The sequence below is a fragment of the Pleurodeles waltl genome, chromosome 1_2 (assembly GCF_031143425.1).
Source record: "Pleurodeles waltl isolate 20211129_DDA chromosome 1_2, aPleWal1.hap1.20221129, whole genome shotgun sequence".
Classification (NCBI taxonomy): Eukaryota; Metazoa; Chordata; class Amphibia; order Caudata; family Salamandridae; genus Pleurodeles; species Pleurodeles waltl.
The window spans coordinates 315,888,802-315,916,660 of NC_090437.1; positions in this window are offsets into that span (position 1 = coordinate 315,888,802).

The following is a 27,859-nucleotide window of genomic DNA, read 5'->3' on the forward strand; positions in this document are numbered from 1 at the left end:
TTAGGAGCCGTCTTGGACACAGTCCAAGTGAGAGCCTTTGCTTCGCACGACAGACAGAAGAGACTTCAAGATCTAGCAACACGTCTCAGCAGAAAAAGGTTGGTTTCTGTTCGGACTTACAAGCCTTTTCTGGGGATGCTTTCTTCTTGCATTCTGTTGATAAAAAACTGTCGTCTGCACATGAGAACACTTCAGCAGCAATTAGACAATCAATGGAAGCAAATAGAAGGATCTTTCGACGATGTAGTTTGAATAACCCCATCAGCGAGACAAGCTCTCAAGTGGTGGAATCTCGGAAGGTCTCTCATTCCTGAAAGACAAACCAGTGCACGTTATAACAACAGATGCATCCTTAGAGGGATGGGGTGCTCATTTACAAGACCTATCAGTGAGAGGGAAATGGTCCACTCAGGAGTCAATTCTTCACATAAACGTATTAGAATTAAGAGCAGTTTCCTTGGCACTCAAGGCCTTCCTCACCAACATCAGGGGTTTCTCAGTGTTGATAAGAACAGACAACACCACAGTCATGCATTACCTCGACAAGCAGGGGGGTACAAGATCGCAGGCATTGTCTCTAGAGGCTCAGAAACTGTGGCATTGGGTGATTCAGCATCACATATCGATCAGAGCAGAACATCTTCTGGGGATTTCCAACACCTGGGCAGATGCCTTAAGCAGGACTCGAACCAGCTGTCACGAATGGGAACTCAATTAGACGGTTCTCGACCGCCTCTTTCGTCATTGGGGCAGGCCAAGTCTGGATCTGTTTGCGACCAGAGACAACAGAAAATGCCAACACTTCGCAAGCTGGCGACCGCAGAAGGGATCGAAGGGGAATGCGTTTTTGATCAAATGGTCAGGGATTTATGCATACGCTTTTCCCCCGCTTCCACTCATCCCAAGACTTCTGCAGAAAATGAAGAGGGAACCATGCCGACTTCTATTGATTGCTCCCAAATGGTCACACCAGTTTTGGTTCACGGAACTTCTATTGCTGTCGGAGCAGCCTCACATACGGCTGACAACAACACCAGACTTGTTAACAACAAATCAGGGGCAGGTCCGTCATCCCAACCCGACTTCTCTTCGATTATCAGCCTGGCTCCTGAATTCTATGAATTTGACGGCGTAGATATCCCTTCAGACTGCAGGGAGGTACTTGCCTGTGCCAGAGCTCAATTTACAAATAGGATGTATAAGCTCAAGGGGAGGAGGTTCTGCATATGGTGTTCAACTTCTAACGTTCACCCTCTGAAGTCCTCTCCAGAACAGATCCTTCCATATCTGTTGCATTTAGCGAAGTCGGACCTTTCCCATTCGTCTATCAAGGTCCACCTCGCTGCTATATCCCGTTTCCGACGAACATCAGACTTACCATCTTTTTGGACATCCAGGATAATAAAGCAATTTCTAAAAGGCTTGGTCAGTATGTTCCTGCCGATTCACCGTCCTCCATCTCCATGGCATTTAAACATTGTGCTCTCCCAATTGATGAAGCATCCATTTGAGCCCATTCATAAGGCAGACCTGAAGTATATTTATTTGAAAACAGCTCTCCTTCTGGCCCTCACTTCCGCAAAAAGGGTTAGCGATATCCAGGGATTCACAGTCTCACCACCTTTTCTGCAATTCAAATCAGAGGTGGTCATTCTAAGAACTAATCCAAAATGTATCCCCAAGGTTCCATTGACCTTTCATTTAAATGAGCCGGTGGTTTTGAGAACATTTTTTCCAAATCTGCGAACTCCAGCAGAGCGGGCATTACATTCTCTAGACATTAAACAATGTCTAAAATTCTACATACAAAGGACTAGCAGTTTTCGTAAATCTGAACAACTGTTTATTAGCTATAGGCGGATCAATAAAGGCAAGGCCGTTACCAAGCAGACCATAGCACGCTGGATCTCTTCTACCATACAACTCTGCCACCAGTTAGCAGGGATGCCGTTATCGTCCAATGTCAGAGCACACTCCACTAGAGCGGTATCCACTTCGGCAGCTCTATTCGCAGGAGTTCCTCTGAACCAGATCTGCAGAGCGGCAACGTGGACGCGTGCCCACACCTTTACCCAGCACTACTGCCTGGATGCTACTGACAGGATGGATGCCGTGGTAGGACAAGCAGTGTTACGTAACTTATTTGCATAAGGTGAGCCAATAATCTCTTTACCCTCCATCCTCTATGTATTGCCAGACTAATAGTTTTTCTTTTCATGTATGTATATATATATATATATATATATATATATATATATACATATAGGATTACTATTGATATGTATATTTATATATAATCTTTTTAAAATGTTAATAAGCATATTTAACTACCTATATGAGTCCATATAGGATGAATTGTAAGCAGGCATGCTTCTGGTGTTTCAGAACTCAACCATCTTTCTTACTGCTGACTCCTCTGATTCAAGCATGTGAATCTAGGAAAGATACCCCAATACTGGAGAAGAAAATAAGTTACTTACCTGTAACTGTGGTTCCCCAGTATTGGTATCTTTCATAGATTCCCATGCAACCCACCCTACTCCCCATGGGGGCTCACCTCTTCTATTTTTTCTTAAAATCACTAGTGCGGAGAAATCTGAGAGACTGAGCCTCTGTGCTGAGGATTCTAAAGGGGTGGTCTCACCTGATTGGCTGAAATTTGGGCCTTTACTAATGAGGCTGATAGTTAGAAAAGTGAATGTGTTTTTTCCTATTGACTACAATGAAAAAAACAAAACAAAGATTTTATCTATTTATTGCTTTCTATGTACCGTGGGACTCCCACTTCGACGACGGGGAATGATTCAAGCATGTGAATCTATGAAAGATACCAATACTGGAGAACCACAGTTACAGGTAAGTAACTTATTTTCTTCCACTACATCAAGTGTGTAAAGAATCTCTCCACCAACGGTATGTTTATATTATATATTTTATTGTAATGTAATAAGTGTCAAATAACAATGGAGACACATGCTGTGGCCAGATAGAGCAACTGCCACTCTCTCCCGGTCTGCAGTCTCCGTTCCAGAGTTCCACAATGTCAGCGATGACCTAGCAGAAGGAAGAATTGGAAAAGATGACTACATACTCCATTTAAGAAATGCACAGCACTACAAAGTGCAAATGAATATCAGCACTTTATGAAAAATCCGTACGGGAACGTACAGCTGGGAGGACTGCTCATCTGGCAGGATGGGGTTGGGAAGTCCACTGTGGACATTGGAGTCATTCTAGACAAGGGATCAACTGCTCCTATCAATCTGCTCAGCAGTGTCAGCACGCCTAAAGGGAAGCGATACACATGTGTGAGATCTCTCTCTTCCAAGGTGTGAAGCAAGTGCAATTTGTGGAAAAAGAAGCCTGAGTCAAACCCAACCTACAAAATAGCAGTAGCGGGCACCAAAATATCCACAAAAACGTCATTCCTTAATACAGTAGGGTGCAGCACAGGTAAACTTTACCTTGCAGGTGGTGACAGAGTTTGCTGAACTCGGTGCTCCAAGCGGAGTGGGCTAGCTCCGCCAGCGGAGCTGAGTTTAGGGCCCACCACTGAAAAAAACCTACACAATAGAATCTGCTGCAACTAACATAGTAATGTCACAGCGGGGTCTTCAGGAGGATAGTCACTGACAGAAAAAAAATAGTACCACCCGAGTGGGCTCTACAGTTCTTGAGCGGCATGGCAAACTGATGAAGAGCACTGGCCTGGCAACATGCACTTCCTTGTTTAGCTCCTTAGCAGCATCCCGCCCCCCCCCCATCCAGCCCCCTGGTGCAGAGGCCTTTTTTGGCTACTTGGGGTAGTTCATGCTAAGGGCTTCATAACTGGAGATTGTAAAGGTACCCAGGGTGTGTGGATTCCCCTGCAGAGGACCAAGAAATTAGGCAAAATAAAGCAACATTTTTGTTTTTTTGAGAAAAATAGTGAAAAAGTGCTCCAGATAAAAGTGTTTTCTGTACTAAGGTCACCATCCTTCCAGCATGCAGGAACATGCAGAGCTGAATCAAAAATAATTTCTCAAAGAGGTAGCCCATTCTCCTTTTTTTCTACTTCCAGTTTGTGGTGGAAACCAGTGTGAAACCCATGGGTGATCCAGGAAAACTATAAATGTCTGAAAAATAGACAATATTCTTAATTCAGAAAGGGGTCATATGGGTAGATCCCTCGAGGTTTTCCAAGGAAAATAACTGATGAAATAAAGAAATATTCAAAATAAGTAGGGAAAAATGGCCATTTCTAGGTTCTCCAAGAACACAAGGAACCCAGAGCCAACAAACGAGCTGCACCATACATAGGTTTTTCATTGAGTACTGAGTATAGACCAATTCAGATAGTGAAATAGGTAGAGTGAAAAATGGATATCAAGGAAAGCTATGTGTTTCTGAAATGGGCACAGTATACAGAGTTTAGGTGTGGTGGTTATTTGGACATCTCTGAATTTGTGGGTACCCATACTAGTGTATGATTTAGAGGGTGTTTTTCAAAATATCTTCTTTCTTATGCACTGGTTTACATTTGAAAGGCACAATTGCAGGGAAATCCAGTTGATAATAACATATGTTCTACTAATCTATGCTGTCACAAGTCTTCTGGTAAAAATGGTACCTCACTTGTGTGGGTTGGCTTGGTGCCTGCGACAGGAAATGGGGCAAAACACAACATGGACACATTACATTTTTTTCCCAATTTGCGTAGCTCTAGATTTTGGACCCTAGCATAGTCGGCACCCAGGAAAACCTAGCAAACCTGTACATTTTTTAAAACTAGACACCTAGGGGTACCAAGGGTGTGGTGAATTGCGTGGCTCTTACCAGTTTTTTTTACCCAGAATCCCTTGCAAACCTCAATTTTTGATTAGAAAAAACACATTTTCCTCACATTTTTTAGATGGAAATCTGGGATCTGTCTGTAGGGTAGCCAAAAACGTCCTTCTACCCGGCATTTCCCCAAGTCTCCCAATAAAATGTGTGCTTGTGTGGGTAGGCCTAGTGCTCGTGACAGGAAATGGCAAAAAACACAACATGGATGCATCACATTTTTCCACTGAAAACTGACCCTTTTTCTAAGTTTTGGATTCCAGCTTATCTGTTGCCTCAAACTTTGACTAAAAAAACATGTTCCTCAAATTTTTGTGATGGAAACTTCTGGAATCTGTGGAGAGCCAAACTTCCATCCACCCGGCATTCCCCTCAGTCTCCTGATAAAAAGGGTACCTCACTTGTGTGGACAGGCCTAGTGCCCAAAACAATAAGTAGCCCACAACACAACATGGACGCATCACATTTTTACACTGAAAACTGACCGCTTTATTCCAATGTGGGTATCTGTAGATTTTGGACCCTAGCTTATCCGGCACCTAGGGAAATCTAGAAAACCTGTATATTTTTTAAAACTAGACACCTAGGGGTATCCAGGATGGGGTGACATGCATGGCTCTCACTTGGTTGTTTTCCCCCAGAATCCCATGTAAACCTCAAATGTTGACTTAAAGAACTCAGTTTCCACATATTTCTGTGATCAAAAGTTCTGGAATCTGCTGGGAGCCACAAACTTCCTTCTACCTGGCACTCCTCCAAGTCTCCCAATAAAAATGGTACCTCACTTGTTTGGGTAGGCCTAGTGCCTCGCAACAGGAACCAGCCCAAAATGCAACAAAGACCATCACATTTTTCCACTGAAAACTGACCCTCTTTAACCAATGAGGGTAGTTGTAGATTTTGGACCCTAGCTCAGCAGTCAGTGGGGAAAATCACCAGTGACACTCGGTCATTTGCGGGGTGAGTTCAGAGGAACCCACTGGTAGTTGTTAAGATTGTACAGGTCCAAGGACCAAGCTGCAACAGTCAGAACAATTTTACCTGGCTCAGGTGCAGAGATGCCCTGGCTGTCCTGGGTGCTGAACGCGGAACCGTGGGTGCTGAAGAATGGTACTTGTGATGCTCGGTCACTTGCAGGTCACATTTGTGGGAGCCCACTGTGGGTTAAGCTTGTGTGGGCCCCTGGACCTGGGATCACCAGTCAGAACAACTCCACCTAGCTCGGAACAGGAGCTGCTGCTGCTGGCTTTACCACTCTAAAATGCAGACGAGGAAACTGATGCAAAAACTCAACAGCGGAGCCACAGGTGACGTCGGATGCAGGTGTTGCTGTGTGCCCTCGCTTGCAGCATCGAGTAAAGGTGGAGATAACCTGGCTGGCCACCAAAAAGCCTTGGCAGTGGTAAGGTCAAGGAGAAGCTATTGCCCCTTCTGAAAGTTCTAGCAAAAACAGTAGCTGACTGAAACTTGGTGGAGTGATGGACTACACTTCTGACAAAGCACTGGACCACCTACTTTTAGGAGATCCCTCAGAGGGTCTGATGGCCAGCGCTTCTTTGTTTCCAGTAGTGCTTTTTCCATGCAAATGCAGGGTACTAGTGCCACCAGTCCAGGGGAGTCTGGTCTTGCCTTTGGCTACCAAAGGTTTGCCTTGTGCTGGGGGAATCGATTTTTGGTCCAGGACGAGCCACAGTCAAGTAGTTCCAGAAAGGTTGCCACAGGGTCAAGGTATCACACCTTTGGTTTGTGCAGGTTCCTGTTGTCGTCGATGCGGGTCTCCTTTTGTCCTTTTGTTTGCAAGTTGTTGCAGATCTGAGGTTCTGCTACCAGGGTGGCCCCTTAAATCCTAGATTTAAGAGTGTTAGGGTTGTAGGTGCAAGTAGTCAATGGCCTAATAGCTCTAGCAGCTAATCCACTCCTAAGCTGACCACATCCAGCGGGTTGCGGCACTTTTTCTATCCTGAACTTTCTATTTTGGCACTTTTGAAGCGCACCGTCTTGATGTACAACTTCACTAGGTTTCCTGTAGAAGGAGGGAGGAGTGATCTCCTTACTGTCCAGGCCATTGTCCTGACTCCTAGGAGTGTTCACTTTTCTGTCCTGGGGGTCGGAATTCATCCTGGGAGCAGCTGTTGCCAGCTGGCAGCCAGAGCACGGGAAAATTGGGACAACTCAATGGACCTGTCTAGGCCCATGCCACATCAAGATTTGTGTCAGGGGTGAGAAGACAAGTTGTTTGATACCAAACATGACACATTTTGGTACCATAATATAGCTGGTGAGCCCTGGTTTGCCCACGCGACTGCCCATCTTATCTTCTGGACTGTCATTCACTTATAGTATCCTTTAATGAAAAAGGCCACTATAGGGACATGTAAGCTTGCCTTTATATGTCCACACCTTTTATATAATGGCCCCGCTTTCTGGGCTCTGGAGGCCTTCCTTAGGAGTGACAGATATATATCAAAACTAGTGCTTTGGCTTTGCCACAGATATCAAGCGCGAGCAGATTACACTGCTCTTGCAGTCTGCAATGGCAGGCCTGCTGTTAGTAGCTTACTCGGGCCACTCAGGGTGGCACAACCAGTGCTTCTGGCCCTGGTGACCTTTAACACCCATGCTCTGGGCACCACTGGTACTGTATACTAGGGACTTATAAGGGGATGAAATTACTTGCCAATTCGGAATACCAATTCACATTTACCAATTTAGGAAGAGAGCACTGGCACTAGGGCCTGAGTCACAGGCTCCAGTGCACTTTCAGAGTCATTACCAAGAGCATCCAGAGCAAAAAAACATGGGAGTGACCATCTGAAAGGGCACTTTCCTACAGTAGGCCTAGTGCCCACGTGACTAAACGCAACATGTATGCATCACATTTCTCCACTGATAACTGATGCCTTTTTTTCAATGTGGGTACCTGTAGATTTTGGCTCTGGCTCAGCTGACACCTAAGGAAACCTAGCAAACCTGTAGACATTTTAAAACTGGACACCTAGGGGGGGGATTCAGGGTGGGGTGACTTGTGTGGCCTCACCTAGTTGTTTTATGCAGAATCCCTTGCAACCCTCAAACTTTGACTAAAAAAACATTTTCATTGCATTTCTCTGATGGAAAGTTCTGGAATGTCCATCCACTCGGTATTCCCACAAGTCTTCTGATGAAAATGGTACTTCACTTGTGTGGCAGAAACGGATCAAACCAAGGTCAAGGACTCCTATTGTCCTTGGTTTAAGCTGTTCCTGTAGGGGGCTCAAGGCCCAGTCACACAAATTTGACTTTGTTTATATCAGCACATGCGGGGTAATGCAGAATGGTAGGAATTTTGTGGATTTCTGAGGATTCTGGTAGTTTCCATCAAAGAAATGTTCAGAAAATGTTTGATTTCAGGCAGAGTTAGAGGTTTGCAGAGCATTGTGGTTAAGAAAACCTCATGGAATCCACACAAGGCACACCACTCACCACCCTGGACTCCAGTGGTTGTCAAGTTTAAAAAAATGTCTGTGTGGTTTGTAGGTTTGCATGGTTGGCGCCACAGTACAGCCCCAAGTACAGCACCTTCCCTTATTGCTTTGCTGTCGACATAGCGATTTAGGTTCTTTTGGGTTGTTTTCTCTTAGCCCACCCAAACAAGTGGGGTACCATTCTTATCGGGGGCATGTGGGAACTCATGGTGGTAGGAAATCTGTGGCTCCCTGCAGATTTCAGGTCTTACCAACACAGAAATGTGAGGGAAATGTGTGTTTCTTACCAAAGTTTGACATTTGCAAGTGCTTGTTGGTAACGTTACCTGGTGAGAGTCACACAAATCATCCACCCCCAGGTTCCCCTGGTTCTCTAGTTTTCAGAAATGTGCCAGTTTGCCTTAATGTGGGCTGAGAAAAGGCCTAAAATCTACAGCTACTCACATTGCAAACAAAATAAATGAGGAGTTCTTAGTAAGGGCCATATTTACATGTTGGCTGACAAAGAAGAATCTGTCTCTCCAGCAGAGTACTTAACGTCTGCCAAGCTGAGACAACTCCACTAAATTTAGAAATGACCACCAAGATGGCGGTCAATTCAAAAAGATGTTTTTCCTGTCAATGCTTTTTTACGTTTGAATCACTACTCCATCAAAGAGGTGGAGCCATCAATCATTTTTTTAATAATAAATTTTAAAAACAAAATCTGAAACCCGGGTTTAATTTGGATTTCTGGAGAAAAAAAATTCCCTTCTCATCATGGGAGTTATCTCTCATGGCAAGGGGAGCATTAGACAGTTATTAATGCCCTATATCACCAAGGTTTTCCAGGTGGTGACGGACAGGGAAAACTGACCTGTATGTCTGTACATCTAAATTGGGTGAGCGGACCCAGAGGTCAGCTGCAGATGGCCCTTACCCAGTTGGGATATGGGAGGGCTGCACCAATGCCACAGATGGAATAGTGTTCTCCATGGTTACATCAGTGCTCCATCTATATATATATATTGGGTGGCCGTTTTGTTTTGTTGGCTTTGTCTAGGAATACTTTTGTGTGTGCAGGTATGACCACTTTCTCCACACAATACTAAGGGGTACTTTTCCTGAATAATTTGTTTATCCCACCAGAACTGTCCAACTAACCTAGCTGCCTGTAGACTCTGGGCCTGATTTAGATTGTGGCGGTTGCACCGCAAAGCCGCGCCCGCGCCCGCGCCAAGTCAACAGTCCTCCACCTGCCATATTTAGTTGTTACAGTTCTGCAAATGGATTGAATGGCGAAGGATTGCTGACGGGGGAGATGGCGGCGGGGCCCAGGGGACTTCATACAATGACAGTGGCAATGAAAGAGAGGCAAGTGAAACACACACTCTACCTTAGCCATATGTGTACCCCTGCACTACACACTACACAACAGGTTCACACAATAAACCATTGCCATACGGACACAACACAACCCATACTTGGCGAAAACACACATTGACATAAGTCCATGCCACAACATACACACACCATTGACACTGCACCCACACAAGACACAGCCACAACAAACAACACAACTACACAACTACACACGCTACACAATAATGACTGCCACACAACAACCACACTCACCTGCATGTCTCACATGGCAACACAACATAACAACATCGGTCTCACATGCAACTGACACACATACAGACACAATAACATCACCCAATCCAGCTCCCTCCACCTCATCCAGCCCATCACATTGCATACACATACTCACTCACATGCACAACAAGTGGCACAAGCCTACCTTACATTTCCCCCATGCAATGTGCACACATGGACACCGTTGTACAGTGTGAGTGTACCATCATTGTGGTGTCAGCATTCATTTTACATTTGTACAAGTGTGTCCACCACCATGTGTGCCACCATTGTGTACCCCACATATGCATGTCACAGTCATTTAAAAAAATTACTGTGATATGTTTATGGTTGCAGTGGTCCCCACCTCCTGTGCAGTGCCCACCAAACGTACCCTGCCTCTGCGGCGTCCCTACCTTCGAGTCTGTCGATGGGGTGGTTGTGTTTTCTCTCTGGGTCAGTGGAAGCAGTGATAGCAGGTCTTGTCCAGTCAAAGATGGGGGAATGTGGCAAAATGGTGAGTTTTCACCCTTTTCCCATCCTTGTCCACCAACTCAGACATGGAGATCGGACCGCCACTTTTTTCTTGGAGGTAAGGCACATCCAAATCTACACAGCAGAAAGGGTGACTAGGGTCACACCAGCATCGAGTTTTCCCTCTCCTGCCTTTGGTGCAGGTGGTATTTCTTGGCGGAGACAGAGGTTCCAATGCAGGCTTTCGTTAATTGGTCTACCAACATCTAGATACAGCTGTCGGACAGTCACAGTGGCAGACTGGTTTTCAGTTGAAAAGTTGATGGTGGGAAATTTATCGCCAAGATCTAAAGCAGGCCCTCTGTTTTGAAGTATTTGAAGTATGCTTTATTGAAGGTCTCAAGATTCCACAGTCTCTATGGAAGTTTTGTCAGACAACTTTTGTTCTGATGAGACCCAAAGATTAACACTAGGTCGAAACGTTGACATACCCTACCTAAGTTGCTTTCAAAACATATAGACCAGTAGGACTGGACTGCAAAGTTGGTTTGTGCACTAACCGCATTCTGAGCATAAGACCAAAAAATATCTTCAACTGGGAGACCACAGGTGTGCCCTAGAATGAGGCCCTAGCTTGCCTCCCTGCTCCCTTAGAATTTGTTTAACGTGCAAATTTGTTTGCTGCACAATTTGCTCAAGGAAGTCAACATCCAAAAAGAGATAGTTGTAGTCAATTGGCACAAAATGGGCTTTATCGACATTTGTAGGAAAGTAACCTCTTTCTTGGTATGGTTACCCCTTTTTATGCCTAATGTCAGTGTGGTTGACTGTGTTCACTGGTATCCTGCTAACCAGGACCCCAGTGATTACGCGCTCTCTCTCTCTCTCTCTCTGTATTTCATCCCACAATTGGCACACTGGTGCCCCATTATAAGTCCCTAGTATATGGTACCCAGGTACCCAGGGCATTGGGGTTCCAGGGGATGCCTATGGGCTGCAGCATATATTTTGCCACCCATAGGGAGCCCAAGCAAAGTATTCTGCAGGACTGCCATTGCGGCCTCCGTGAAAAGTTGCAAGCACCCTTTCACTCCCACTTTGCACTGCGCCAGGTCACTTATAAGTCACCCCGTGGCAGGCCTTCTAGCCCAGCGGGCAGGGTGCAAGGTACCTGTGTGTGAGGGCACCCATGCACTAGCAGAGGTGTCCCCACAAACTCCAGGCCTATTTTCCCAGATTTGCGGGGATGCCATTTTCTGTCAATACCTATGTCCAGCTACATAATTGTAACTCCAAACATAGGCATGCTTGATATCAAACATGTTGGAATCACACCCCTATGCTTTTGCAAGCATTGGTTGTATGAGTCCATGCACTCCGGGGGCTCCCTAGAGGACCCCCAGTATTGCCATTACAGCCTTCTCAGGGTTTCCAGGCAGCCCAAGCTGCTGCCACATCCCAGACAGGTTTCTGCCCTCCTGTTGCTTGAGAAGCTGAAACCCAGGAATGCAGAACAAAGGATGTCCTTTGGGAGAGGGGTGTTACACCCTCTCCCTTTGGACATAGGTGTTACAGGCTGGGGAGGGGTAGCCTTCCCAAGCCACTGGCAATGCTTTGAAGGGCACATTTTGTGCCCTCCTTGCATAAACTAGTCTACACCAGTTCATGGACCCCCAGTCCCTGTTCTGGCATGAAACTGGAGAAAGAAAAGGGAGTGACCACTGAACTGTCCATCACTCCCCAGGGGTGGTGCTTAGAGCTCCTCCAGAGGGTCCCTGGGGTTTGCCATCCTGGAATTAAGGTTGGCAGGGAACTCTGGGAGCATCTGAGTGGCCAGTGCCAGCAGGTGACGTCAGAGCCCCCTCCTGATAGGTGGGTACCCAGCTAGGTGACAACTCCCCCTTTCAGGGATATGTAGGGTCTTTCTCTTGGGTGGTCCCTCAGATTTGGATTGCAAGACCCCAGCAGGATTCCCCTGCAATCTCCACTTTGACTTCTGACCAAACAAACTGCATCTGGACGCTCCAGTACCCAACAAGCTGCAAAGAAGTAAGATGCCTCCTGCAACATTGTATCCAAGGCTCCCTCCAACAAATGCAACATTTCCCCGGTCGTGCAACCTCTGAGGACAGTCTGTCTTCAGCCTGCAGCAGAAGGAAGAAGAAATCTCTCTTGGAGTGAAGGAGTCACTCTCACTCACTGCTTCTGCAGGCACCAACTGCAACGACGACTGGCTGCATGGATCCTCCCCCCTGCTGAGCTGCGTGGATCCTGCATCACGGGTGGTAGACTGAAGTGGTCCCAACGGTCCTCTCTTCAAGCTTCCCAGCTTGGGTGGAGGTAAGCCCTTGCCTGCCCACGCAGGACAGTACCCCCATGCACTGCATCATTTGCAGATGCCAAGGCTTGTAGGCATCTTTTCCAGGGGATCTTCAGGCATCTTGAAGCTCCAGCCCCCAGCGCTCGATCCTGAGACGCACAGCTCCCTGAGTGGTTCTCCGGCAGCGTGGGATTACTTTTCGTAGTGCTGCCTGGGCTGCTTCTTCGACTTTTGTGTCCCCATCCTGTGGGACTCCTGTGGGTGCTGCCTGTGCTTCTGTGGGCTCTCTTTGTTGCTAAGGGGCCCCTCTGATTCCCCCTCCTGGGTAAAGTCCACCTGGTTCTTCTTGGTCTCGGGCAGCTCCACTTTCTGCTAACTACGAGTTTTGCATGTGCCAAGGCTTGTTTGTGGAATCCGAAGACTCAAACTCGACTGCAATCCTCCTTTCAGCGTGGGACATCACCTGCATCCTGCAGGAACTTGACTTCATCTTCTTGGGTGCAGTGCTGACTACTTCATCACCGTTGGCTCACCTCTTGCACCTTCAGTCTGGTGGGTAGGGGCTCCTGCCCTTCCTGGACTCTTCTGTGCTTGCTGGACTGGGTCCCCTTCTTCCACAGGTCCTCTTGTCCAGTAATCCACTGTTGGTGTTTTGCAGTCTCTTCTGGGCTTTGCATTATTATTCTTTTTGTCCAAGTGGGTGTTCTGGGGAATTTACAGTGATTTTCTCATGCTTTCCTGGTCGCTGGGGGGGTGTTGTGGTACTTACCTTTGGGCTTTCCTAGTACTCCCAGCTCCCCTCTACACACTCCACTTACCTAGGAGGGGGACTGACTTTTGCATTCCACATTTTTAGTATATGGTTTTTGCTCCCTGTAGGGCTATTTCTCTCTATTGTGATTTTCAGTATTTGCACTGTTTTCTAACTGTTTTATGCCTATTTCTTCATACTAATGTATATAATTGTGTATTATTTACCTCCTAAGGGAATATAGCCTCTATGGTATTTTTGGTATTTGTGTCACCAAAATAAAGTACCTTTATTTTTGTAACACTGAGTGTTTTCTTTCATTTGTGTAAGTACTGTGTGACTACAGTGTTAATGCATGAGCTTTAAATGTCTCCTAGATAAGCCTTGGCTGCTCATCCACAGCTATCTGTAGAGAGCCTGGCTTCTAGACACTGACTAAACTACACTAATAAGGGATAACTGGACCTGGTATATGGTATAAGTACCATAGTTACCCATCACACACCAGGCCAGCCTCCTACAACATTACATCCAGCATCGCCATTAAAAGGCGGAATTTGGGGCTGAACAAAGTTGGGGGACTGCCAAGAGAGCACTCCGTCTGTTCTTGCTGCTGCATGTGCCTGCCCTCTGGATTAGTCTAATCTGTTATGGTCACCCCGCTGCACAGACTGTGCTTGTGAAGGGACAGCACAACTGCCACCATCATAAATTTTTTACATTTACATCATGCTCTTCAGAATCGCTGAAAGAAGAATTGTTAGATGGAACTCCACTGATGGGAAGTCACTGATTCTGCTCCATTTTCCTCTCCTCCAGATGCTGTCTCAGTCTCTGATCTTGCTTCAGAGATGTCCTCCACAACCCAAGTTAGGGCCTTGGCAGCAGTCATCCACAAAGACACCATCTATGCTACTGGCTAAACGTATCCTTCTAAAACAATGTCCTATGTAAAAGCCAGAAGTATTTTTCTAAATCAGTCGGTGGATTTGTGCGGGTGAGATGTGTGCAATAGTATTTAAAGAGAAAGTCAACTTATCTTATCTTCTTTCCTGAATCTGTAGACTCTCCAAGGATACTAAAAAAGACACAGTATTACTTCACCTTGCCACAAGCCCAATACCTTAGCATAATTTTGTTAGGGCTTATGCAAAACTTTACTGTTTGGGGACCTCTTGTGCCATTGCCAGTATAAAAGTAATTTCCCTTAAGCTACAAATCTCTCTTTGATCTCAGGAAGCACACATTCACGTAGTAGCCAATGCAGCTTTATGTGCAAGCATGCTCCTTGTGAAACTCACAGTGCTGCCACTTGGGTCAATGGAATTATGCGTGTGACAGGTGAGCACCAAATTAGGTAACAGCGTTGCCTAAATTATGCGGCATGAAAAGGCAAATTTTGTGTTATATTCCACATAAATCTACGATCTACTGCATAATCTGCAGATGGTAGACGTGGCATATGCAGGATATATACATAATTTTAGAAATGTGTGTTTTCCCCTGACACCCTTTCTTGTTTTCCTAGTGGCTTAGTGGTATTTCTGAATGTAGATCCTAGTGCAACTGTGATCCACGGACAGGAATAGATTTGTGATAAGCATCGCGGGAAATAGTGAGACTCTCCCAATGATGCCTTCTGCAAACTTGGGGAGGCATCCTAATGAAAGAAAACCCCACCGGACGCGGGAGCAGCTCTCTTACCTGCTACTACTTCTTGCTCCAGGGAGAGTGTGTGACATCAGTGGGCCTCATGTGCGAGAATCCTCCGGTACTTGTACCAGAGCCTCCCCGGTGTCTGGCAAAGGCCGAAAGAAGCAGCGGGGAGGGTGTGCATGTGTTGACCATTGTCCAGCCCCCTCTTCCTTGCTTACTCCCCTTCCCTTCACTTCCACTTCACTCCCCCTATCTTGTTGTGATGTACTTAGTATCAGTTTTGTGGTTTCTGTTACAGTTTTGTACCTACTGGTCTATGTTCACAGTGTGAGTATGACCATCGGATCACTGCTATGTTACTATATAAAGCACTCCCCTACTGCTCTGTGTTTCATGCTATATGAAACTGATAAGTAAAATAAAATGTAGGATGAATTCTGGCAGACAATTAAAACTAATCAGAATGTCATCATTACACAAATGTGCATAACATCAAGAACTCCTAGAGAATTTAATTGTCCAAGAATGGAACACAGTTGGGTTATATAATACACCAGAAGCTATAATGAGGTACTCATATAGACCAGATTGAGGGCCTGATTTATATGTTGGCGGATGTACATGCACCGTTGAAAATCAACAGTCGACCTATCCACTGTCGGAACTGTCATCCTGCCTCCTCTATATGTTAACGGGATGACAGACCAAAACTCCATCAAACTCCCCCATCTCCATTGCTTGCAGACCCCTCCATTGATGGAGAAATAGACGAAAAGCAGCTGACGGGTACAATGAAGCCACTACTCTCCTTACCCCATCATGATGTTTGCTACTGTCAGCGTAACCATGGGGGCATAATCTCCACACTTCAGCTGGTGGATTCAACCTATAAAAAGGCAAAACTCACTTTACTTACTATTTCAATTCAACCTTTGAACTTCATCTGCATGGTGTTGCTTACTTGCTGCAACCCACCATCCATATCGCCGTCAAAATGTGAGGTATGTGTATTCTTTTTTTGTAGCTTGTTTGCATCTAACGTACCTATTTGAACTGCTGTGTCATGTACAATTTTACGTAAAAAATAATTTCATACATCCTTATACACATTTATCTCATAGGTGAATTAATCTCAATAGTAAATGAGTTGTACGTCTCCGAAATCAATGCAGACGTACACACTAAAAGTGTAGATTAAAAATATAAATCTCAATAAAATGATACGTGTAAAGGAAACTCCATCAAACATTTGAAACTCCCTTACAATTATGTGTATGTCTTATTTACCTTATATTTCAGTTCATATTCCAGATTCAATAAGAGAACGTCAATAAATGATTCCCCATATCTCATAGGTCACTTTGCTATTTACAATATTTGTTTAAGCTCTTTGACTTTGCCCTCTCTGACGGGTCACCCCATAAAATCGTTAGTTTCACTTCTCTTGTTAACTGAACAGTTTGTTTGTTTTTAAGGATTCTGGCCCCTTTGCCAATGCTAACCAGTGCTAAAGTGATTTAGATCACTCCTTTGCCTAACACATAATGGCTACATTTCATATACTGACAAGTTCCCAGTGAAGTGCCACTGATTGTACCCAGGCCCTATACATCTTATGCTCCTAATGTGCCTGTAGTACTTGTTGTAGCAAACACTTAATTTGGTCCTTTTAAAATGTATCTGGCCTTCCATTACAGACTCTGCAGTTTTATATTGCAAAACATAAGTGGCAGAATTAAAATGGTGACAAACCTAACCCATTTACTTAAAGTAGTGTTTTTTTCCTGACAAGGATAGTGTTTGTTGCTTGACCAGATTGATAATGACCTCAAACACTAGCCCAGTCCCTGACAAACATAGGTAGCCTGACTGTAAGCTAAACATTATGGCCCTCATTACAACCTTGGCGGGCGGCGCACTCCCGCCGCGGCCATTATGAGATCCCCGCTGTGCTGGCAGGCGGAAACCTGGTTTTCGCCAGCCAGCCCAGCAGGGATCTCGGCCGCAACACAGGAGCCGGCTCCAAATGGAGCAGGCGGTGTTGCGGCTGTGCGATGGGTGCAGTTGCACCACGGGCCGTGGCAGGGGGCCCCTGCACTGCCCATGCCAGTGGCATGGGCAGTGCATGGACCCCCAGGGGCCCCACAACTCCCCTTTCTGCCAGCCTTTTCATGGCGGTTCTTACTGCCAGGAAAAGGCTGGCGGGAGGGGGACTCGTAATCCCCTGGGCAGCGCTGCAAGCAGCGCTGCCCTGGAGGATTACTTCCACCGGGACAAAAGTGGCGGAAAACCGCCGGTCCCGGCGGTGCGACCGCAGCGCTTCCGCCACGGTCGTAATCCCCCATGGAAGCACCGCCAGCCTGTTGGCGGTGCTTTCTCCAAAACACCAGGGTTGTAATGACCCCCTATATGTATTTTCAAAAATCTAGTTTCCATGAAATTACAATGTTGCTGGAAGCCCATATCACAAAATGGCATTTTTCTTTTTTTTTAACGTATTTTATTGGTTTTCAATATAAAACATATAACACAATTTGCTTCCCCCCAAGGAGGGCTCTGGAGCTCAACAATAATATGTCATGTCAATCTTTTTCAATAATTCGTATCTCTTATTCTACAGTTGCCACTTACTTGACATGCAGCTTACAATTTCCACTGAATCACATCATGTGCATAGGCATCCATTAGAGATTCGGCAAGCCATGTTTTATTTAATGACCAAATAGACATTCTTAACGTTTCTATGATATGGGCCTCTCTGTGAGAGGATCAAACTAACTCCCTGCCCCCTCCCTCCACGCTTGTCGTTCGTGTGCCTAGTTAGTGCTGTAGGTCAGAAGGTTTCAGGGTTCTAGTGTTACTCTGTAGGACGGTGATTTATGTACACTAGTAGTCAGCTCCACTAGTTTGTTCCTGTCTCGAGGGATACTTATTTTGTTGTGGGTTGTTTCTGAGGTCTGCGCTAATGCCCATCTCAATGGGGTTCTTCAGGGCATGTAGGGGTGCTCTGTGGCTAGCGATGCTCCCTCCTCCCGCTGCTCCCAGTCATATACTATGTGCTCCAAGCCCTGGCTCTCTCCACTGGCCGCTGGCCTCTCCGTGCCTCTCGATGTCTTATTGTCTCCTCTGCTTTAGCCCCTTTTATGATGTCCCTTTTCCATGTGTGTATCTGTGGTCCCGCTGTTGCTTTCCATGTCATTGCTATTTCTCTTTTGGCCAAGACCAAGGCCATCTCTTGGAATTGATTAATGTTTTTATGTTTGGCCTGCTGTCGATAGCCTCCCAATAGACAATGTCTGGGATCATTAGGCATCTCTCGCCCAATAGTTTCAGTAAGGAGCGGCATGATCATGTGCCAATATTCCCGCATTGTTGGGCAGTGCCAGAACATGTGGATAAATTCAGCACCCTCCCACCTGCATCTGGGACACCTGGCCCCTGGCACCTCAAAGTGTCTCTTAATCCTACCCGAGGTCAAGTATGCTCTGTGTAAGACATAGGTGTTGATCAATTTAAATTGGGCGTTCCTATAGGCTCATGGGGTCCAAGTCAGAACTTCCTCCCAGTCCTTGTCTTCTGTGGAGGATCCCAAGTCTGCTTCCCATTTCTGCTTAAGACCTGTCAGCAGTTGGCACATTGCAGTCCTTATTTTTCTTTAAAGGCAGGTCACAGCCCTGCGTGTCCCCGTGGCACTTACCAGGTATTGAGTCACCTCTGATGTAGGGGGCTCTGTACTCCCAGTTTGCCAGTGTCAGCCTATCGTGTCAGTGAGTGCCCTACAAAATGGCATGTTAATAACCCAAAATAGTTAAGAGTGTACAAACTGTTGCAGTTGTAAAAATAAATGCATTTTGACCATGTGTATGTGTCCAACAGAAAACCAAAGATGTTGGGAAATAAAAATATTTTAACATATTAGATATTTTGGACCAGGCCCAAACCTTTTTGCCTTTTTCCCTCCTTTGTGATGAAATTTGTTTTTGTTGTCATTAGGAATCTGTACACTTTCCAACTGCCAACCAGTAAATATAGTGCTTTTGCTTGCTTCCCTCTACGTAGTTTAATTAACTTGCACCTGATTGTCATATTTAATTTACTTATAAGTCCCTTGTGCCACTCACTTAAGTAGCGCCTTACACATGTTTCAGGCCTGCCATTGTCACCTGAATGCAGTTTTAAACTGCCATTGCCCCCTTGCCAAGCTTTAAACTCCCTTTTATTCCATGTAAGTCACCCCTAACATAGGCCCTAGGTAGCCCATAGATCAGGGTGCATTGTAATTAAAAGGTTGAATGTGTTTTTTAAAGTTTTGCATCTTGTGGTAGTGAAAAGCTCCTAAATCTATTTTTCACTACTGTGAGGCCTATCTGTCCCATAGGATAACATTGGGTTGCCTTATTACATTTATTAAGTGCTAACTTTTGGTTGAAGACAGATAAACATTACATGTTTGATATCTATGAAACTGTTATGAAAAATCCTCTTTAATGGTAAAGTCTGTTTTTATAATACAATTTTGAAAATGCCACTTTCAGAAAGTGGAGATTTTCCTGCCTGTAGCCCTTTGTGTCTGCAGACTGTCTTGGGTCACATGACTGGGTGTAACTAACAGACTTTGTGAATTCCTCTCAGATTGTCACACAATAGAGGGATTAAGTGGGACTGAATAGGTCATCTGCTGTCAGGATGGGGGTGCCCTGCTGAGCCGGCCCACTTGCAACCAAAAAGGCTGTGCTCTGCCTTCACACAAAGGACTTGTCACCTCCACATTGTCACTGCAGCCAGGGCAAGAGAGTCAGGAAACTCCATGCAATTCAAAGAGACTGTTAGAAATGGGGTCTACAGTTGTCAGTGGTTTGCACCTTGTCCAAGTGGGGACCCTCACTCTAGTCAGGGCAAGGGAGCCACACAGCTAAGATAACCCCTGGTCACCCCCTTGGTAGCTTGGCACTAGCAGTACAGCTTATCTCAGAGGCAGTATGTAAAGTATTTGTACACACACAAACAGTAACAAAGTGAAAACACCACAAAGGTACTCCACACCAGTTTAGAAAAGTAGCCAATATTTATTGAAGTACTACAAGACCAAAACAACAAAAATCCAGCATACACAAGTAAAGATACACATTTTCAAAGATTAACTCTTAATGTAGCACTTAGAAGCACATTAGCTCAATCAGGTGCTATCACAACAGCTTGACAGAGTCGCTTTTAACAGTCCAGCACCATGCGTAAGGGCCCGCAGCCAGGCACGGAGTCATGTATACCCTGGTTACAGTACCTTGGAAAATGATGATGAAACAAAGATATTGCACAGAGTTGGGGTGGTGAGGCGTGGCTGAAGCTGGTGCGACATCGGTTCCTTACCTCCACCGGGGAGGTGAGGCGTCAGTTCCATATTGCGAGGCAGAGAGGTGAGGCATCGGTTCCTCTTGTTTGCAGAGGAGGTGATGCAGCGTTAGCGGCGAGGCGGCGGTTCCTTACAACAAGGCAGATTTGATGAATCCAGCAGTACAACACGCAAGTTGTTGACTTCTCAGTGTTGTGATCACACCACGGGGCCACAGCTGCTGTGGCGGAGTCAGGTGTCACGGACATCAGTGACACAGTACTCTGGACTCACACTGTGGTGGGGAGGCACTGTGGTGGCGTCAGGCCTGCATTGTAGGTCACAGATGTTGCACTCAGCAGGGACCATGGCTCCAGTGCAGGCAGCGGCACAGGGTCAGAGATCGGCACCGGTTCCGAAGTCAAAGTACCTGTTTCTTCCTTAGTATGCCAGAACTCACTCCCAGGGGCCCAGGAACTGGATTTGGCACCGCTTGGCAAGTCAGGACTCTCAGCAAGAGAGCCCAGGTGCTGTCAGGTGAAGTCTTTGATGTCCCTCAGACTTCTGACCCGGAAGCAAGCTCAGTCCAAGCCCAAGGAGAACCTTTGGAAGAAAGATGTAGAAATCCATTTCCAGTCCTTTCACTCCCAAGACAGGAGCAGCAAGCAGTAGGCCAGGACAGCAAAGCAACAGGAAGAGTGGCAATCCCTCCTACAGCACCAGCTGTTATTCCTGGCAGAATGTCCTCAGTCCAGAAGGATTCTAACTTTGTGGGGATCAGATGTCCAGTCTAATACTTATACCCATTTCTGCCTTTGAAGTAGGCAAACTTTAAAAAGAAGTCTTTGTAGTGCACAAGACCCTGCCTTTCTTGCCCTGGTCCTAGACGCACCCCAGGGGGTTGGAGACTTCTTTGTGTAAGGACAGACACAGCCCTATTCAGGTGCAAGTGTCAGCTTCTCCCATCACTTTTGCTCAGGAAGACCCACCAGGATATGCTGGCATACCTCAGCTCCCTTTGTGTAGATTGAATTCACAAACAACTCAACTGTCATCCTGGTCCAGAGGTGTATTCCACAGCTAGGGAGAGGCACAGAATGGTTAAGCAAGAAAATGGCCACTTTCTAAAAGTGGCATTTTCAAACTTACTATTCAAAAACCAACTTCACCAAAAGATGTATTTTTGAATTGTGAGCTCAGAGACCCCAAACTCCACATCTCGATCTGCTCCCAATGGGGAAACTACACTTAAAAGATATTTCAAGGCAATCCTTATGTTATGATATTTTAAGTGCTAGTTTTTACTAAAAACTTTAAGAATTCATAACTCCATTTGATTGATTGAATTGTTGTCATTTAGATGACAAATACTTTATTGGAATTTACTCTATTTTTCTAAATTGGTGTGGGGTTTTTCTTTTGTTGTGTTTTCACTTTATTACTGTTTGTGTGCTGCATATATACTTTAGAAAATGCTTCTTAGTTAAGCCTGGCTGCTTTTTGTGCCAGTTTACCCAGGGTTAAGGACAGGTTAATTTAGTGACTTTTTGTGGTACACTCCCCAGTTGACCCACAGCCCTATTTCTCACAGCATATGCCCCTCAAAAGTATATGTGTAGGAGGCTGGACTGGCTTGTAGTGAGTACCAAGGGGTACTTGCACCTTGCACCAGGCCCAGTTATCCCTTATTAGTGTATAGGGTGTCTAGCAGCTTAGGCTGATAGATAATGGTAGCTTAGCAGAGCAGCTTAGGCTGAACTAGGAGACGTGTGAAGCTACTACAGTACCACTTAGTGTCATATGCACAATATCATAAGAAAACACAATACACAGTTATACTAAAAATAAAGGTACTTTATTTTTATGACAATATGCCAAAGTATCTTAGAGTGTACCCTCAGTGAGAGGATAGGAAATATACACAATTTATATATACACAAAAGCAAAAATATGCAGTATAGTCTTAGAAAACAGTGCAAACAATGTATAGTTACAATAGGATGCAATGGGGACACATAGGGATAGGGGCAACACAAACCATATACTCCAAAAGTGGAATGCGAACCACGAATGGACCCCAAACCTATGTGACCTTGTAGAGGGTCGCTGGGACTATTAGAAAATAGTGAGAGTTAGAAAAATAATCCTCCCCAAGACCCTGAAAAGTGAGTGCAAAGTGCACTAAAGTTCCCCTAAGGATAAAGAAGTTGTGTTAGAGGAATAATGCAGGAAAGACACAAACCAACAATGCAACAACGATGGATTTCCAATCTAGGGTACCTGTGGAACAAGGGGACCAAGTCCAAAAGTCACAAGCAAGTCGGAGATGGGCATATGCCCAGGAAATGCCAGCTGTGGGTGCAAAGAAGCTTCTACTGGACAGAAGAAGCTGAGGTTTCTGCAGGAACGAAAAGGGCTAGAGACTTCCCCTTTGGTGGACGGTTCTTTCTTGCCGTGGAGAGTCGTGCAGAAGTGTTTTCCCGCCGAAAGAACGCCAACAAGCCTTGCTAGCTGCAAATCGTGCAGTTAGCGTTTTTGGATGCTGCTGTGGCCCAGGAGGGACCAGAAGGTCGCAAATTGGACCAGGAGGTAGAGGGGACGTCGAGCAAGACAAGGAGCCCTCTTAGCAGCAGGTAGCATCCGGAGAAGTGCCAGAAACAGGCACTATGAGGATGCGTGAAACAGTGCTCACCCGAAGTCGCACAAAGAAGTCCCACGTCGCCAGAGAACAACTTAGGAGGTCGTGCAATGCAGGTTAGAGTGCCGTGGACCCAGGCTGGACTGTGCACAAAGGATTTCCGCCGGAAGTGCACGGAGGCCGGAGTAGCTGCAAAAGTCGTGGTTCCCAGCAATGCAGTCTAGCGAGGTGAGGCAAGGACTTACCTTCACCAAACTTGGACTGAAGAGTCACTGGACTGTGGGGGCCACTTGGACAGAGTTGCTGGATTCGAGGGACCTCGCTCGTCGTGCTGAGAGGAGACCCAAGGGACCGGTAATGCAGCTTTTTGGTGCCTGCGGTTGCAGGGGGAAGATTCCGTCGACCCACGGGAGATTTCTTCGGAGCTTCTAGTGCAGAGAGGAGGCAGACTACCCCCACAGCATGCACCACCAGGAAAACAGTCGAGAAGGCGGCAAGATCAGCGTTACAGAGTTGCAGTAGTCGTCTTTGCTACTATGTTGCAGTTTTGCAGGCTTCCAGCGCGGTCAGCAGTCGATTCCTTGGCAGAAGGTGAAGAGAGAGATGCAGAGGAACTCGGATGAGCTCTTGCATTCGTTATCTAAAGTTTCCCCAGAGACAGAGACCCTAAATAGCCAGAAAAGAGGGTTTGGCTACCTAGGAGAGAGGATAGGCTACTAACACCTGAAGGAGCCTATCAGAAGGAGTCTCTGACGTCACCTGGTGGCACTGGCCACTCAGAGCAGTCCAGTGTGCCAGCAGCACCTCTGTTTCCAAGATGGCAGAGGTCTGGAGCACACTGCTAACCAGAACCTCAGTGGTTATGCTCTCTCATTTCTTTCCAAATTGTCACTAACAGGCTAGTGACCAATTTCACCAATTCACATTGGCATACTGGAACACCCTTATAATTCCCTAGTATATGGTACTGAGGTACACAGGGTATTGGGGTTCCAGGAGATCCCTGTGGGCTGCAGCATTTCTTTTGCCACCCATAGGGAGCTCTGACAATTCTTACACAGGCCTGCCACTGCAGCCTGAGTGAAATAACGTCCACGTTATTTCACAGCCATTTACCACTGCACTTAAGTAACTTATAAGTCACCTATATGTCTAACCTTTACCTGGTAAAGGATGGGTGCTAAGTTACTTAGTGTGTGGACACCCTGGCACTAGCCAAGGTGCCCCCACATTGTTCAGGGCAAATTCCCCGGACTTTGTGAGTGCGGGGACACCATTACACGCGTGCACTATACATAGGTCACTACCTATGTATAGCGTCACAATGGTAACTCCGAACATGGCCATGTAACATGTCTAAGATCATGGAATTGTCAATGGCATTGGGGAGACAATTCCATGATCCCCCGAGTCTCTAGCACAGACCCGGGTACTGCCAAACTACCTTTCCCGGGGTTTCACTGCAGCTGCTGCTGCTGCCAACCCCTCAGACAGGTTTCTGCCCTCCTGGGGTCCAGCCAGGCTTGGCCCAGGAAGGCAGAACAAAGGACTTCCTCAGAGAGAGGGTGTTACACCCTCTCCCTTTGGAAAAAGGTGTCAGGGCTGGGGAGGAGTAGCCTCCCCCAGCCTCTGGAAATGCTTTGATGGGCACAGATGGTGCCCATCTCTGCATAAGCCAGTCTACACCGGTTCAGGGATCCCCCAGCCCTGCTCTGGTGCGAAACTGGACAAAGGAAAGGGGAGTGACCACTCCCCTGACCTGCACCTCCCCTGGGAGGTGCCCAGAGCTCCTCCAGTGTGCTCCAGACCTCTGCCATCTTGGAAACAGAGGTGCTGCTGGCACACTGGACTGCTCTGAGTGGCCAGTGCCACCAGGTGACGTCAGAGACTCCTTCTGATAGGCTCTTACCTGTGTTGCTAGCCTATCCTCCTTCCTAAGTAGCCAAACCTCCTTTTCTGGCTATTTAGGGTCTCTGCTTTGGGGAATTCTTTAGATAACGAATGCAAGAGCTCATCAGATTTCCTCTGCATCTCTCTCTTCACCTTCTGCCAAGGAATCGACCGCTGACTGCTCTGGACACCTGCAAAACTGCAACAAAGTAGCAAAGACAACTACTGCAACCTTGTATCGCTGATCCAGCCGCCTTCTCATCTGCTTTCCTGGTGGTGCATGCTGTGGGGGTAGCCTGCCTCCTCTCTGCACTAGAAGCTCAGAAGAAATCTCCCGTGGGTCGACGGAATCTTCCCCCTGCAACCGCAGGCACCAAAAGACTGCATCACTGGTCCTCTGGGTCCCCTCTCAGCACAACGAGCGTGTTCCCTGGAACTCAGCAACTCTGTCCAAGTGACTCCCACAGTCCAGTGACTCTTCAGTCCAAGTTTGGTGGAGGTAAGTCCTTGCTTCCCCACGCTAGACTGCATTGCTGGGTACCGCGTGATTTGAAGCTGCTCCGGCTCCTGTGCACTCTTCCAGGATTTCCTTTGTGCACAGCCAAGCCTGGGTCCCCGACACTCTAACCTGCAGTGCACGACCTCCTGAGTTGTCCTCCGGCGTCGTGGGACCTTCTTTTGTGACTTCGGGTGAGCTCCGGTTCACTCTTCTTTGTAGTGCCTGTTCCGGCACTTCTGCTGATGCTGCTTGCTTCTGAGTGGGCTCCTTATCTTGCCGGGCGCCCCCTCTGTCTCCTCACGCAATTGGTGACATCCTGGTCCCTCCTGGGCCACAGCAGCATCCAAAAACCCTAACCGTGACCCTTGCAGCTAGCAAGGCTTGTTTGCGGTCTTTCTGCACGGAAACACCTCTGCAAGCTTCTTCACGACGTGGGACATCCATCCTCCAAAGGGGAAGTTCCTAGTCCCCTTCGTTCTTGCAGAATCCACAGCTTCTACCATCCGGTGGCAGCTTCTTTGCACCCTCAGCTGGCATTTCTTGGGCATCTGCCCACTCACGACTTGAGTGTGACTCTTGGACTTGGTCCTCTTGTTCCACAGGTACTCTAGTCTGGAAATCCATAGTTGTTGCATTGCTGGTGTTGGTCTTCCTTGCAGAATTCCCCTATCACGACTTTTGTGCTCTCTGGGGAACTTAGGTGCACTTTGCACCCACTTTTCAGGGTCTTGGGGTGGGCTATTTTTCTAACCCTCACTGTTTTCTTACAGTCCCAGCGACCCTCTACAAGCTCACATAGGTCTGGGGTCCATACGTTATTCGCATTCCACTTTTGGAGTATATGGTTTGTGTTGCCCCTATACCTATGTGCTCTCATTGCAATCTATTGTGACTGTACATTGCTTGCATTGCTTTCTATTGCTATTACTGCATATTTTTGGTATTGTGTACATATATATTGTGTATATTTGCTATCCTCATACTGAGGGTACTCACTGAGATACTTTTGGCATATTGTCATAAAAATAAAGTACCTTTATTTTTAGTATATCTATGTATTGTGTTTTCTTATGATATTGTGCATATGTCACCAGTGGTATAGTGGGAGCTTTACACGTCTCCTAGTTCAGCCTAAGCTGCTCTGCTAAGCTACCCTTTTCTATCAGCCTAAGCTGCTAGACACCTCTTCTACACTAATAAGGGATAACTGGACCTGGTGCAGAGTGTAAGTACCCCTTGGTACCACTACAAACCAGGCCAGCCTCCTACAGGAAGATGCAGCAAAGTTCACCGTACGGTGTGAACTCGACTCGACTGATTTGTTGGGCATAGCCTGACTTCCCACCCCTACCCCCCCTGCCCCCCCCCCCCCCCACCAGAAGCTTGTTTTTTTCTGAACCATTCTAGACACTGTGCAGTTTCAGGCCTACTCTTCCAAGTGGTGAGACCAGCACATTCAGGATATGTCTCCAATGTTTCACCCTCCATTCTGGATTTCAGTGAGACTGACTCTGAGGCAGTTGGGCCTCATGGCCTCCTGCATCCTGCTGGTCACTCCTGCCTGATGGCATATGCTGGCTGTGCAGTGGAAACTGGGGTCACTGTAGGTGCAGCATCAGGGGAATATCTCCGACATGGTCCAGATCTCAGAGGGATCCCCAGCAGATCTGCAGTGGTGGTTAAGGAACGTGACTGTGTCAGTGACAGACCCCTCTCTCTCCCTCCCCACAACCGGAGCTGACTGTAGTGACAGATGCATCACTCCTGGGCTGCAGTGGCCACCTGGGAGAGGTGGAGATCAGGGAACTTTGATCTCCGGCCGAGTCCGAGCTCCACATCAACGTGTTACAGCTCCGGGTGACTCGCTTGGTACTGAAAGCCGTTTGTCCTTTGATCAAGCAAAGACGGGTGCAGGTGTTCACGGACAACACCGCTGTCATGTGGTATTGCAACATAGAGGGCGGAGTGAGGTTGTGGTCCCTTTGTCAAGAGGCCGTGAGCCTCTGGCCATGGTTGTAACATCGGGGCATTTCCCTGGTGGTCCAACACTTGGCGGACTCTCTGAACACCACAGCAGACAAACTCATCCTCAGATGTGTAGCAGATCACAAATGGAGTCTCCAACTGGATGTGGGGCAAGGTCTCTTTCAGCAGTGGGAAGAGGCTTGGTTAGATCTATTTGCCACCTGTGACAACGCGCAATGTCAGCAGTTTTGCGCACTGGAGTTTCCACAGTCGAGTTGCTTTTCATCTTGAGGGGAGGTCCAGCCTCCTATACACCTTTTCCCCAATACTATTCCTACCCAGAGTTTTCAAGAAGATCAGGAATGACTGGGCTCAAGTCATTCTTGTGGCTTCGGATTGGGCTTGGAGAGTCTGGTATCCCAGGCTGTTGAGCATGAC